Source organism: Taudactylus pleione, unplaced genomic scaffold, assembly GCF_031769625.1.
Source record: "Taudactylus pleione unplaced genomic scaffold, aTauple2 ptg000138l, whole genome shotgun sequence".
NCBI classification, from domain to species: domain Eukaryota; kingdom Metazoa; phylum Chordata; class Amphibia; order Anura; family Myobatrachidae; genus Taudactylus; species Taudactylus pleione.
The window spans coordinates 11,351,558-11,364,696 of NW_028284540.1; the positions used below are offsets into that span (position 1 = coordinate 11,351,558).

The 13,139-nt window shown below is 47.3% G+C and overlaps 1 protein-coding gene across 13 annotated transcripts in view; it reads left to right on the forward strand.

Annotated features, from left to right (window-relative positions):
- Positions 1-13,139, forward strand: part of CLASP1 (cytoplasmic linker associated protein 1) — a 483,598-nt gene that overhangs the window by 295,406 nt on the left and 175,053 nt on the right. The window lies entirely within an intron of this gene.

Consider the following 13,139-nt stretch of genomic DNA (forward strand, 5'->3'; position numbering starts at 1 on the left):
GGTATATGTCCATTTTTTAAATTGTTACAATTTTGTCACTATAGCTCTTCACATATGCTTAATGTTGAAATGTGTAAATTATATTTTTTTTGTGATTTATATGAATACATTTTTATTTATTTTACGAGTTACCAGACTCTTCTATTGTTTATTGCTATTGCACAAAAGCAGGTCAATGCATTTTCTTTTTTTTTTTGTACAATAGAAGTAAAATCACTGATTATCGCTTGGATAGAGGGGACCTGTTATCTTAACGTGAAGAGGTGACAGGATGGGGGTTTTACTTGAGCACAGATGTGCTACTTCAAAAGCCTGAAATAATGCAATTTCTTCACCCATTAGTTAAAAGCTCCTTTTGCAACATTGAGGGCAATGAATTTGAAGGTGCAATGTATATACAACTTGGTCATAATTAAAGTTTCCCTATTCAGAACTGTCTGTAACTTCAACTAGTAGGCAGAATGCCACCAAATTTAATAAGTATACATATGGGGAAGAAGGCTTCCTGTGAACAAAAAAAAAATGAGTTGTAAAGTCTGCTGATAGAGGAAAATATGGTGCTCTAAAAGGTAAAATGCAGAAAAAGGTACCAACAAAAGAATAATTAAGAGAAACCTAATATAAAATTAAAAAATTTAATATGCAACTGAACAGACCTGAAATTTTAATTCCTAAATAAAAAAGTGTGTGCTTTAGAATTATGCACAAACTTTGCTCTCCAGTGCAGTTTTTTGTCTCTGAATCCTTCTCCCCATACCTTGAATAGTATACTTACTACATTTGGTGGCATTCTGCTATTAATTAGAGCTACGCACAGCACTGAATAGGGAAACTTTAATTATGTCTACATTGTACTTGAGGCTACAGAATATTTACTATTAAAAAGATAGAATCGATCGATTTCTTTCAGCACTCCATTTCCTAAGGCACTTCTATAATTAGAATCTTGTTTCTTTATAGAACTGTGCTTGATCAGTTATTTAGATCTTTTGTGCTTCAGAGAGGTTGTTGGTTGCAGTACACAAAACAATAAAGGTTTTATGGTAGTGCACTAGGAGACTTCTACCAAATACTGTCAAAAGTTTATTTGTATACTTAAAAAAAAAAATAATTAGTCAATTAAACCGAAATATTAAAAAATAGAGGTGAACAAAAATGGAAAGTGTGCAGATATTTAAAAACAAGACTATGTTGCTACTGTCTATGCCGCCTAATAGGTTTTTATATGTGATAAATGCTTAAATTACTGTGATTCGTCTAATCATTTTTTCTTTCTTTCTCGGTTGAGTAAAGATGGCAAAAAAAAATGAATGAACAGTTATGACAGTGTTGCTGAGTTTCAAAAGACAAATATAATTCAGATAATAAATCTGACAATATGTCAGATGGTCATGGCCCTCATCCGGTTCTCCCGCCTTCCACCTCCCTCCTTGACCCTATGCCCTCCCTCCTCCTCCGCTACCTCTCTCCTTCTGCCTGCTCCATCTTGCCCACCTTCTTAATCTTTCCCTCTCATTAGACACTGTCCCTTCTACATTCAAGCATGCCCTTGTCTTCCCATTCTTAAAAAAACCTACCCTTGATCCTAACATTCCGACCCATCTCTCTCCTCCCTTTTGCCTCCAAACTTCTTGAGCATATTGTTTACAACCGCCTTACCTCCTTACTTTCCTCCCAATCCCTCCTTGACCCTTTTCAGTCTGGCTTCCGTTCTCTCCACTCCACTGATACTGCCCTCACGAAAGTCAGCAACGACCTCCTTGCTGCCAATTCCAAGGGCCTCTACGCTGCTCATTCTTCTTGACCTCTATGCTGCTTTCGACACTGTAGACCACCCTCTCCTGCTGCAAATCCTTCACTCCCTTGGTCTGAATGACACTGCCCTCTCCTGGCTGTCCTCCTACCACTCTGACCGATCCTTCCTTGTTTCCTCATGACTCCTCTTCCCCTCCCCCACAGCCTCTTACAGTAGGTGTTCCCCAAGGTTCTGTTCTTGAACCTCCCCTATTCTCTCTCTATACGTCCTGTCTAGGTGAACTCATCAGCTCTCTTGACCTCTATTATCTCTATGCTGCTGATACTCAAATCTACCTTTCCTCCCCTGATCTCTCCCCCTCTCTACTGACTTGTATCTCCAACTGTCTCTCTGCTATCTCTTCCTGGATGTCCCAGCGATTAATTAAACTTAACATGTCTAAGACTGAGCTGTTCATCTTCCCACCCTCCCACATAACCTCACTTCCCACTATTTCTTTATCAATTGATGGCACAACTATCTCATCTAGCCCTATAGTGCGCTGTTATCCTGGACTCATCCCTCTCCTTCAAACCACATAGCCAGAACCTCTCACAGTCCTGTCGTTTCCATCTCAAAAATATTTCCAAGATCAGACCCTATCTCACCCAGGATGGTGCTAAAACCCTCATACACTCACTGGTCATCTCCAGATTGGACTACTGTAACCTTCTCCTATCTGACCTCCCCAAATCACATCTCCAGTCTGTCCTCAATGCTGCTGCTCGGCTCATCTTCCTCTCGAAATGCTCTACATCTGCCTCCCCTCTCCTAAAAGCCCTCCACTGGTTCCCCTTCACCTTCAGAACCCAATTCAAGGTTCTCACACTTGCTTACAAAGCCCTCACCCAATCTTCTCCCATTTACATCTCTGATTTGATCTCCCTTCACTCTCCTGTCCGCCCTCTTCGTTTAACTAATGCACACTGCCTTTCATGCCAACTGATTACTTTCTACCACTCCCACCTTCTAGATTTTGCCTGTGCTGCTCTCCTCCTTTGGAACTTTCTCCCTCTTTCCATCAGAGACTCCACCTCTCTACAATCATTCAAACGGGCTCTCAAGACGGGATATAGTTATGAGACCGGCGGCCGTGATACTCCCAAAGGACGCCAGATCGAACAAAGTCCGGGGCACCCTTAGCATTAGCCGCAATGAGATGCAGTTACGAACACAAAACAACCAGCTCTGGGATTGTCACTAAGATTTTCATTTGGAGAGAAGCGGGGAGAGAAGATTAACAATGGGACAAGAAGCAGGTGCACTAGCTTCATCGGTAATATAGAGGTGCCAGGGAAACCACTTCATAATAGGAGAGAAGGCAAAGGTAGAATATGAGGCATCCAGGGTTCCGTTTTACAATTAAATTGAACCTTAGAAACCACCTTTGATAAGGAGTGGCTTGATCAGCTAGGAGAATATGACCTAATACATGACGATCAGACTTAGGTGTAGACAGAGGGTACCAATGTAGGAAAGCCAAAGCTGGTTACCGGGGACACTTGGGGAATTAGAAACAGCAGAGAGCAGATTGATTCCAGCATCCTAAAATGAGTGCATAACAGGGCAACCCCAAAAAACATGGAAAAGGTCGCCCACAAAGGCACACCGCCGCCAACAGAGCTTCGAACACATTGGCCACATTTTATGCAATTTCACCAGGGTGAGGTAGTCTATTAAGTAGCTTAACATGCATTTCTGCATGATTTGTATAATTAGAAATGTGAAGGGTGAGTTGGATAAGCAGCGCTTTTTATTCTTTTTTTCTTGGTTTTTACTGTTAAGAGGTGTGGCAATTACCTCTATTAAGAAGCTGCAGCGTGGATTGGGTACTAAGGTCGATATCTCCATATTCAGATCAGGCGCCTAGGTGTGTGTGTTTTGGTGCTTGTTCTGTTTGAGTTGGATACAATCCTATTGTTTTGGTTAGAGATGTGCAGGTTCGGATTTACTCGGTTCTTATCGCCATTTTACCGCAAGTTCGGATTAGTTCGGATTTATTTTATTGGCTATCCAAAACACGTGATAGCCGAAAGCCAATAAATGCCGTTTTGAGATCCGAGTAAATCTGAACCTGCTCATCTCTAGTTTTGGTGTGAAATTGTGACAGAGGTCAGTCTCCCACTACATCTGAATAGTTGACTTCTCTTTCAAATCCTTTTGTAAATACAGATACCAAAAGGTGATTGCTCCCCCGGAAGTAGGAGTGGCTAGTCTGCTCAAAACACGAGCTGGCTGAAGGAGTTTATAAGCATTTTTCTCTCCCAATGAGCAACCTGGAGGTATTTATAGCGTTTAGACGAGGAGAGGGACGATTTAGGCCCGTTTTCGCCCCAAAAAGTGTGATATTTTCGCCAAAATACAGGTGAAAACTGCAACAGGCGAAAAAAAAAAACTGGAGAAAAGTTTTCTCCATCCCAGACCAGACGAAAAAAAATGCAAAATCCCTAAAATGTGGGTATTTATTTCACAGCCCTTTGAATATCCCCCCCCGTAATGATAAATTGCTGGGGAAAAAAAATGTAAGTTGCGTACTTTGTCAGAAAACGACCTTGCAAATTTTGGGCTAAAAAAAAAAAATACGGAAAAATGATAGAAAGCTGTTTTTTTCCAGGAAATTACTGTTCCACGTAAATTGGAGGTACGTTAAAATGGGTGCAAGTATATTTTTGTTTCGTAAAAACAGTTTTAAAAACTGTTAAAAAACCGCCTGCTGCGATCGCGTGCAATATTTAAAACACTTGACTCATCCATACAGCCCATCGAAAAATCAGACCCAATACATTAAAACCATATTTCAACAATTTTTTTTTTTTTTGGCCATAATTTGCGCAGTGGTCTTTCGCCAAAGTACCCAACTTATGATTTTTTTTTTCCTGTAGTTTATCACTAGGGGGAGTGTCCAAAGGGTGCTGAAAGAAATCCCCACATTTTTTGCCAAAAATGGGCATTTCACGTTTTTTTTCGCCTGGTCTAGAATGGAGAAAACTTTCAGGGTCCATAGGGTATCCACAGGATACCTCGGGGTATAGGTGATGACGTCAGGCATTGGGCACCAAGAGTTAACTTTTCAGCCTCCCAGGATGCATCAGGGTCCCCCTCCTATTCCCTGCCCCCGAGCCAAGGCATCTCAGTTTCGTTGGTGCCCGGCTCGGAGTCGGAGCACCTGTTTAGAGGGGGCTAAGAATAGCCCCTGACGTTTATTTGCTTAGAACGTTTGCCTTTTAATGGAGAAGTCCTATTTGGTCCGGATCTGGACAAAATACTCCCGTCTGCTACGGTCCCTTCAAGTTCTGGTACGTCGTCCTTTCGGCCTTACAGGGCCCAGGGTAGGCCTAAAGCACAGTCTTTTCCCCGACAGGCTGGGCCCAAGAAATCGGCCAAGCCCAGGAAACAGGCCTGGAGTACCAGACGTCCGGCCCCTAAGTCAGATGACAAGCCTGCGGCCTGACTGTCAGGGCCTCCATTTGGGGATCCCAAAGTTGGAGGCCGCCTGCTTCAGTTTGCCCAGTGTTGGTCGATAACTACGACGGACACCTGGGTTCACGAGGTGGTTTCTCACGGGTATGCCCTCTCCTTTCGGCACAGGCTTCCATCCCGGTTCTTCACCACAGGCCTTCCACTAGACCGAAACAAAACCTTGGAACTGCGGAAGGTTTTGCACACTATGCTCCAGGCTGGAGTTATAGTGCCTGTTCCATTCTCCCAGAGGGGCCAGGGTTTCTATTCCAATCTGTTTTTGGTGCAGAAACCCAATGGGTTTACCGTCCAATACTCAACCTCAAGGCCCTCAACAAGTCCTTGAGGGTGCCTCGGTTTCGGATGGAGACCCTTCGGTCCATTATTCTGGCGCTGGAACCTGGGGATTACATGGTGTCATTGGACATTCAGGACGCTTACCTGCATGTCACTATTCTTTTGCGCCATCAGCAATACCTCAGGTTTGCAATCCGCAATGAACATTTCCAGTTCCGGGCACTGCCTTTTGGACCGGCGACAGCTCCACGAGAGTTCACCAAGGTCATGGCGGCTCACCTGCGGCTGCAGGGAGTCCGAATGTTACCGTATCTGGACGACCTTCTGTTGTTGGCAGGGTCTCCAGAGCTCCTTCTACGCCATCTGGACCTGACGATTGCAGTGCTGCAGCGTCACGGCTGGTTGATAAACTGGCAAAAGTCCACCCTGACCCCGTCTCAGAGGATCCTGCACCTCGGGGCCTTGTTGGACTCCAGGCAGCAGCGGATCTTTGTGACGGAGGAAAAGGGTGCGCAGTTGTCTGCAGTGTCGCCGAGTGTCTGTGCACTCGGCGATGCGGTTGCTGGGCTCTATGGTGTCAGTATTCGACATAGTGGAATATGCCCAGTTTCACTCCAGACCTCTGCAGCAATTGATCCTGTCCAAATGGAATGGACTGGCTCAGAGTCTAAAGTCCCAGACGATGGTGCTCTCTCCGGGGATTTGCCTGTCTCTAGCCTGGTGGTTGCAGACGACCCACCTCAACAAGGGTCGCCCATTTTGGGTGGCGAACTGGGTCCTGTTAACAACGGACGCCAGTCTCCGGGGCTGGGGAGCGGTCACGGGTCCACACTTGTTCCAGGGCAGGTGGACTCAGGCAGAAAAAGAGCTTCCAATAAACATCTTGGAACTCCGCGCAGTGTTCAATGCTCTCCAGCAGGCACATCGGGTTCTCCAAGGTCACCCCGTGCAGGTCCAGGCGGACAACGCCACCACCGTGGCCTACATAAATCGACAAGGAGGAACCCGATGTTGGGTGTCACTCGCAGAAGTGTCCCGCATCCTGGTCTGGGCGGAGTGCAATCTCCCGGCTCTATCAGCGGTGTTCATCCCGGGAGTCCTCAACTGGGAAGCGGATTTTCTCAGCCGGCAGGACGTACATTCGGGAGAATGGTCTTTGCACCAGGACGTCTTTCAACTTCTGGTGGACAGGTGGGGTTTTCCAGAGCTAGACCTCATGGCGTCCCGGCCCAACAACAAGTTGCCGGTGTACGGGTCTCGAACAGCAGACGAAAAGACCCCTCTGGTGGATGCTCTGTCCGTCCAGTGGACGTTCCAGTTTGCCTACCTCTTTCCTCCATTTTCCCTTCTTCCGCGGGTAATCCGGAAATTCAAACAGGAAGGAGGTACGCTCCTGTTGATAGCTCCCGAGTGGTCCAGGCGGCACTGGTTCTCGGACCTCCAGAGTCTGTCAGTGGACGTTCCTCTGCGGTTACCACTGCGGCCGGACCTGCTGTCACAGGGTCCTTGTCTTCACCCGGACCTGACTCGGCTGACTTTGGCGGCGTGGCTGTTGAGACAGCCATGTTAAGGTCCAGGGGGTTTTCTGACTCTGTAGTGCAAACCATGCTAAGAGCTCGGAAGCCATCCTCTGCAAGAATATACCATCGTGTGTGGCATACGTTCTTCCAGTGGTGTCGACCTAGAGGTTATGCCCCTCGGGAGTTCTGCCTCTCTAGAGTGTTGGCTTTCCTACAGGCTGGCCTAGACCATGGGCTTCGCCTTGCTTCCCTGAAGGTGCAGGTGTCTGCCCTGTCAGTCTGGTTCCATTGTAGGATTGTTGCGCTCCCTGATGTGTGCACCTTTATGCAAGGTGTTCTTCGCATTCAGCCACCTTTTGTTCCACCAGTGGCTCCTTGGGATTTGGCTGTGGTCCTGAGAGCTCTCCAGGGACCGCCGTTCGAACCACTTGGCTCAGTGGACCTTAAATGGCTTACAGCTAAAACAATATTCCTTCTTGCCATTGCTTCGGCCAGACGTGTTTCTGACTTAGGGGCTCTCTCCTGTAGACCCCCTTTTCTGATTTTTCATAGGAACAGGGCGGTGCTGCGCACTCGTCCTGGATTCCTTCCTAAAGTGGTTTCAAGTTTCCACATCAACGAGGACATCATTGTGCCGGCTTTTAATTCACCTGATCTTTCAGTGGGTGAGGCCACTTTAAATGTTGTGCGGGCCTTAAGGATTTATGTTGACCGCACTTCTTCTTTTAGGAAGTCGGACGCCTTGTTTGTCCTCTATGGCTTCCATAAAAAAGGTTGGCCTGCTTCAAAGCAAACTTTGGCAGGTTAGATTCGTATGGCAATTTCAGAAGCTTATCTTCGTTACGGCCTTCCGGTTCCATCCTCTGTGAGGGCTCATTCCACTAGGTCTGTGGGTCCTTTGTGGGCAGCTCGACGTGGTGCCTCTGCAGTCCAGATCTGCAAGGCTGCCACATGGTCCTCTGTTCATACCTTTGTGAGGTATTACGCTTTTAACACCTTTGCCTCTCAGGATGCTTCCTTCGGGCGGCGGATTCTCCTTTCAGCACAGGAGCGTCCCAACCCTTAAAGGATACTGCTTTGGGACATTCCCAAGGTATCCTGTGGATACCCTATGGACCCTGATGTAGAAAATATGAGATATGGTAAGAACTTCCCTTTGTTATCTCTATTTCTACGAAGTCCATAGGGTTCCACAGGACTCTCGCCCTGTCGCACCTGTGCTGCAGATGGGCTTTACTCTGGTCACCGGTTTTTCCGTCCGTGAGAATGTGATTCTTGTGTGTGTCCAGATCTTCTCTCTCTTCCTTCTCCTCCTCCGGCCTATGGCTTGGTACGTAACTGAGATGCCTTGGCTCGGGGGCAGGATATAGCAGGGGGACCCTGATGCATCCTGGGAGGCTGAAAATGTAACTCTATGGTGCCCGATGCCTGACGTCATCACCTATACCCCGAGATACCCTGTGGAACCCTATGGACTTCATAGAAATAGAGATAACAAAGGTAAGTTCTTGCCATATCTCATATTTTTTCGCCTGTTGCTGTTTTTTGGCGAAACTTTCGGCATTTTTTATGGCAAAAACGTCAGTTTTCGCCAATGGCAAAAAACCATCAGTTTTCGCCGCTAATTGAATACGGCCCTTAGCCGGGAGCTGCTCAAACAGCAGGATGCACTGTGAATAGAATAGATCTACAAGCTAGGAAAGACTGGATAAACATATAGATGGGTATTCAACAGCCAATAGCTTTAAATTATAAATTTCTTGTAGGTACAGCCCATTGCGAATCCATCTCTATAGTACTGTGCGATACCTGAAGGACATCAAACACGTAAAAGAGCAGTCTGAGTAATTTTGGAATCCATAAAAGGTCTTTGAGGGGAAAGTCAGGGAAAAACAATACAGATAAAATTTATATTTAAACAGCATTGGATAGAAGTGCTCTTGTGCATTGCCATTTTTTTCTGTTTTGTGTAATTCAGGTCTATAAGTTTAGGCGGTTGCACATCTTGTTACAAGTCCTGAATAGAAAGAGCAGACAAAGAACCATATTTTGGCCTAAGGGACTCCTACTTGAAATAGAGTACTCTGGTGCTGGTATGTTTTTCCATATATAATCACAAGATTTGCTACAATGCTTCCAAGGACCAGAATCATCTGTTACTGAATCCATACATGGATACAAAATACATTAATTTCATGCTCAAGTTGAATCAGAGTATTTAGAATATTCACTTTAATTTATTTTTATATATATTATTTGATATAGTTGTATATTTACTCTAGTGTATTTATGTTTTAGCATACAGTTGAGATTCTATTCTATATTCTATGCTTTTTGCTTAGTTGCATACTTATTCACAGTACATTTATAATTTTGTTTGCGTAGAATTAATCGCAGCTGCTTCAAATACCTTATTTTTATTCATACAAGGAATAATCCTTTACCTATATTTTCTATACTGAATTGTCACTTTTTAGATTGTGGTTTGCACTGTTTGTGCATTAGGCTTATACATTGTTTCTACTTCAGGGTCCTTAGGGTATCCACAGGATACTTTGGGGTATAGGCGATGACGTCAGACATCGGGCACCACAGAGTTAAGCTTTCAGCCTCCCAGTATGCACTGGGGTCCCCCTCCTATACCCCACCCCCGAGCCAAGGCAAATCAGTTTCGTAGGTGCCCGGCTCGGAGTCGGATCACCTTTAACAGAGGGGGGCTGTTATGGCCCCTGAAGTTCTTTAAGGCAGCTGTGGCTGCACAAGATGAGCTGCACAGCATATACAGACAGTACTGACGTCTATGCTGTCGCTCCTCCACCCCGCCGGACCAGAACGCCGGTACTGATCCGGGGATGCTGGTGGGTGTCTGGGGTCACAGCTAGTGGTGACCCCAGATTGCCTGGACTGTGGCCAGATTCAAGGAGGCAGGTAAGTGGAGGGTACCCGCCGATGTAGAAAGTCCTAAGTCCCCAGGCAGTGGGCTCCCTGGGGTCTGGCTGCACGTGGAGCCAGGTTTTAACTTGCGCTTCCACTATACCCCAGGGGCAGCGGGCCGTGGCTGAGCGGCAAAGTCCGGCGTCCCAGGGGTTAATTGCATGCCAGGGGAGTGCGCCTTCCCTGTATACAGCCGGCACCTCCCCCGCTGCACAGTGCCTCTCCATAGCGGTCTGGCGGGCTGTGTCAGCGCTTCTCCCCTGTGCCCGCCTCCATACTGCTCCTTGGTGGCCATTTCTAAGGCGTGTGCAAACGCTGCTGGACGCTGAATACCGGTGGCATCGTGGTCCGGGTCCCCCCGCATACATCTCCTTGGATTAAGGTCGGTGTGTCTAGCACGGTTTCCTACCAGGCTCTGGTCTGTGTAGTTGATCATAGTGCTGATAGTGCAGGGATTTATTTCTGCATTGTATATGACTTACTGCTAGCACTGCTGCCTGTACTTTCACTTCTGTCAGCCATTTTCCTATCCCTGTTCTTCCTCTGCTAAAGCCCTTGTGGTGCGGTGTTGCAGGGTGTTCATTGCCTCACTATACAAGCATTTGTCTGTGAGGGGTGTCGCATACACTCCGTTACACTCATCATGTATGAGAGTGAACGTGATTTTCCTCTTCAGCTAAAGTGTACCACATGTAGTGTACCATTAGCGGAGGGTGATGGAAACTCTGAGGGGTTATGTAGGGCGTGTTATCTTCTATAACGCCTGATTTCTGTCACTGCGCCTGTGCAGGAACCGCCCTGGGCTTGTTTTTCTAAGGCACTTACAACCCTTGTGGGCCAGCTAGCGACGCCCCCTGCGTTCCCCCAGATGGGATTGTCACAGCAGTAGGTGGTGTCGTCACCCATGCAGGGGTTCCCCAGACAGTTTATGGTACCCCAGTGTCTCCCGCTTTCGCCCTCCAGGTCTCACAGGAGCCTGCGTGGGTGAATTCCTTGTCCAATACGGTGCAACACCTGTCGGACGTTTGCAGGTGGAGTCATCATTGCGGCCTTTAGTGTCTCAGACGGCTCAGTATGATGAGATGGACGCTAGTCTACGAGGCTGGGGAGCAGTCACGAGTCCACACTTGTTCCAGGGCAGGCAGACCCCGGCAGAAGCTGCACTTCCAATAAACATCTTGGAACTTTGCACGGTATTCAATGCTCTCAAGCAAGCAAAACATGTACTCCACGGAAAACCTGTGCAGGTACAATCGGACAACGCCACCACTGTAGCTTACATAAACCGCCAAGGAGGAACCCGAAGTTGGGCAGCGCTGGCAGAGGTGTCCCGCATCCTGTCTTAGGTCGAGGGCAATCTCCCTGCCATCTCGGCAGTGTTCATCCCGGGAGTCCTCAACTGGGAAGCGGACTTTCTCAGCCGTCAGGACGTGCATCCGGGAGAATGGTCTCTTCACCAGGAGGTGTTTCAACTGAGATAGACCTCATGGCCTCCCGACACAACAACAAGCTTCCTGTGTACGGGTCAAGCACAAGAGACGCGGAGGCTCTACTGGTAGATGCTCTGTCGGTCCGGTGGACCTTCCAGTTTGTATACCTCTTTCCTCCGTTCTCCCTTCTTCCTCGAGTGGTTCGAAAATTCAAGCAAGAAGGCGGCACACTCCTGTTGATGGCCCAGATGTCACTGGTACTCAGACCTTCGGAGTCTCTCCGTAGACACTCCGATGCTATTGCCTCTATGTCTGGACCTGTTGTCACAGGGTCCTTGTCATTACCTGGACTTGAGTCGTCTGTCTTTGACGACGTGGCTGTTGAGACAGCCCTCTTAAGGTCCAGGGGTTTTTCCAGCTCTGTAGTTAACACCATGCTAAGAGCTCGGAAGCCTACGTCTGCAAGAATTTACCATCGAATATGGCATACTTTCTTTGAGTGGTGTCGCCCTAGAGGCTATGATCCTCAGGTATTCTGGATATCCAGAGTGTTGGCTTTTCTACAGGCGGGCTTAGATCATGGTCTTCGCCTGAAGGTGCAGGTTTCTGCCCTGTCTGTCTGGTTTCAGCGTAGGATTGCTACTCTTCCTGATGTCCGCACCTTTATGCAAGGTGTACTTTGTATTCAGTCTCCCTTTGTTCCACCAGTGGCTCCTTGGAAACTGGCTATGGTCCTGAGAGCTCTCCAAGGTCCGCTATTTGAACCACCGGGCTTGTGGATTTGAAATGGCTTTACAGCTATGACTGTATTCCTTCTGGCCATTGTTTTGGCTAGAAGGGTCTCAGAATTGGGGGCTCTCTCATGTTGACATCCCTTTCTCATCTTTCATAGGGACAGGGTGGTGCTTCGCACTCACCCTTGTTTCCTCCCGAAGGTGGTATCTAGTTTCCACATCAACGAGGAAGTCATAGTGCCGGCCTTCAATTCACCAGACCTCTCGGTTGGTGAGGCCACCTTGGATGTGGTGCGGGCTCTAAGGATTTATGTTGACTGCACCAATTCTTTAAGGAAGACGGACTCCTTGTTTGTCCTCTATGGCTTCCGTAAGAAGGGTTGGCCTGCCACTAAGCAAACTTTGGTAAGATGGATTCGCATGGCAATTTCGGAAGCTTATATTCATGAAGGCCTTCCTGTTCCATCCTCTGTTAGGGCTCATTCCACTAGGTCTGTGGGTCCTTTGTATGCAGCTTGACGTGGTGCCTCGGCTGTTCAGCTGTGCAAGGCTGCCACGTGGTTTGCTGTCCATACTTTTGTGGGGTATTATGCATTTGACACCGTCGCCTCTCAAGATGCTTCCTTCGGGTGGCGGATTCTCCTTTGAGCACAGTAGCGTCCCCACCCTTAATGGATACTGCTTTGGGACATCCCCAAGGTATCCTGTGGATACCCTATGGACCCTGAAGTAGAAAATGAGATATGGTAACAACTTAACCTTTTTATCTCTTTCTACGAAGTCCATAGGGTTCCACAGGACTCCCGCCCTGTCGCACCTGTACTGCAGATGGGCTTTCAACTGGTCACCGGTTTTTCCACCTCCTTCTGGTGAGAATGTGATTCTTGTGTGTTCCAGATCTTTCTTCGCTCTTTCTTTTCCTCCTCCGGATTATGGTTTGTTATGTAATTGATTTGCCTTGGCTCGGGGG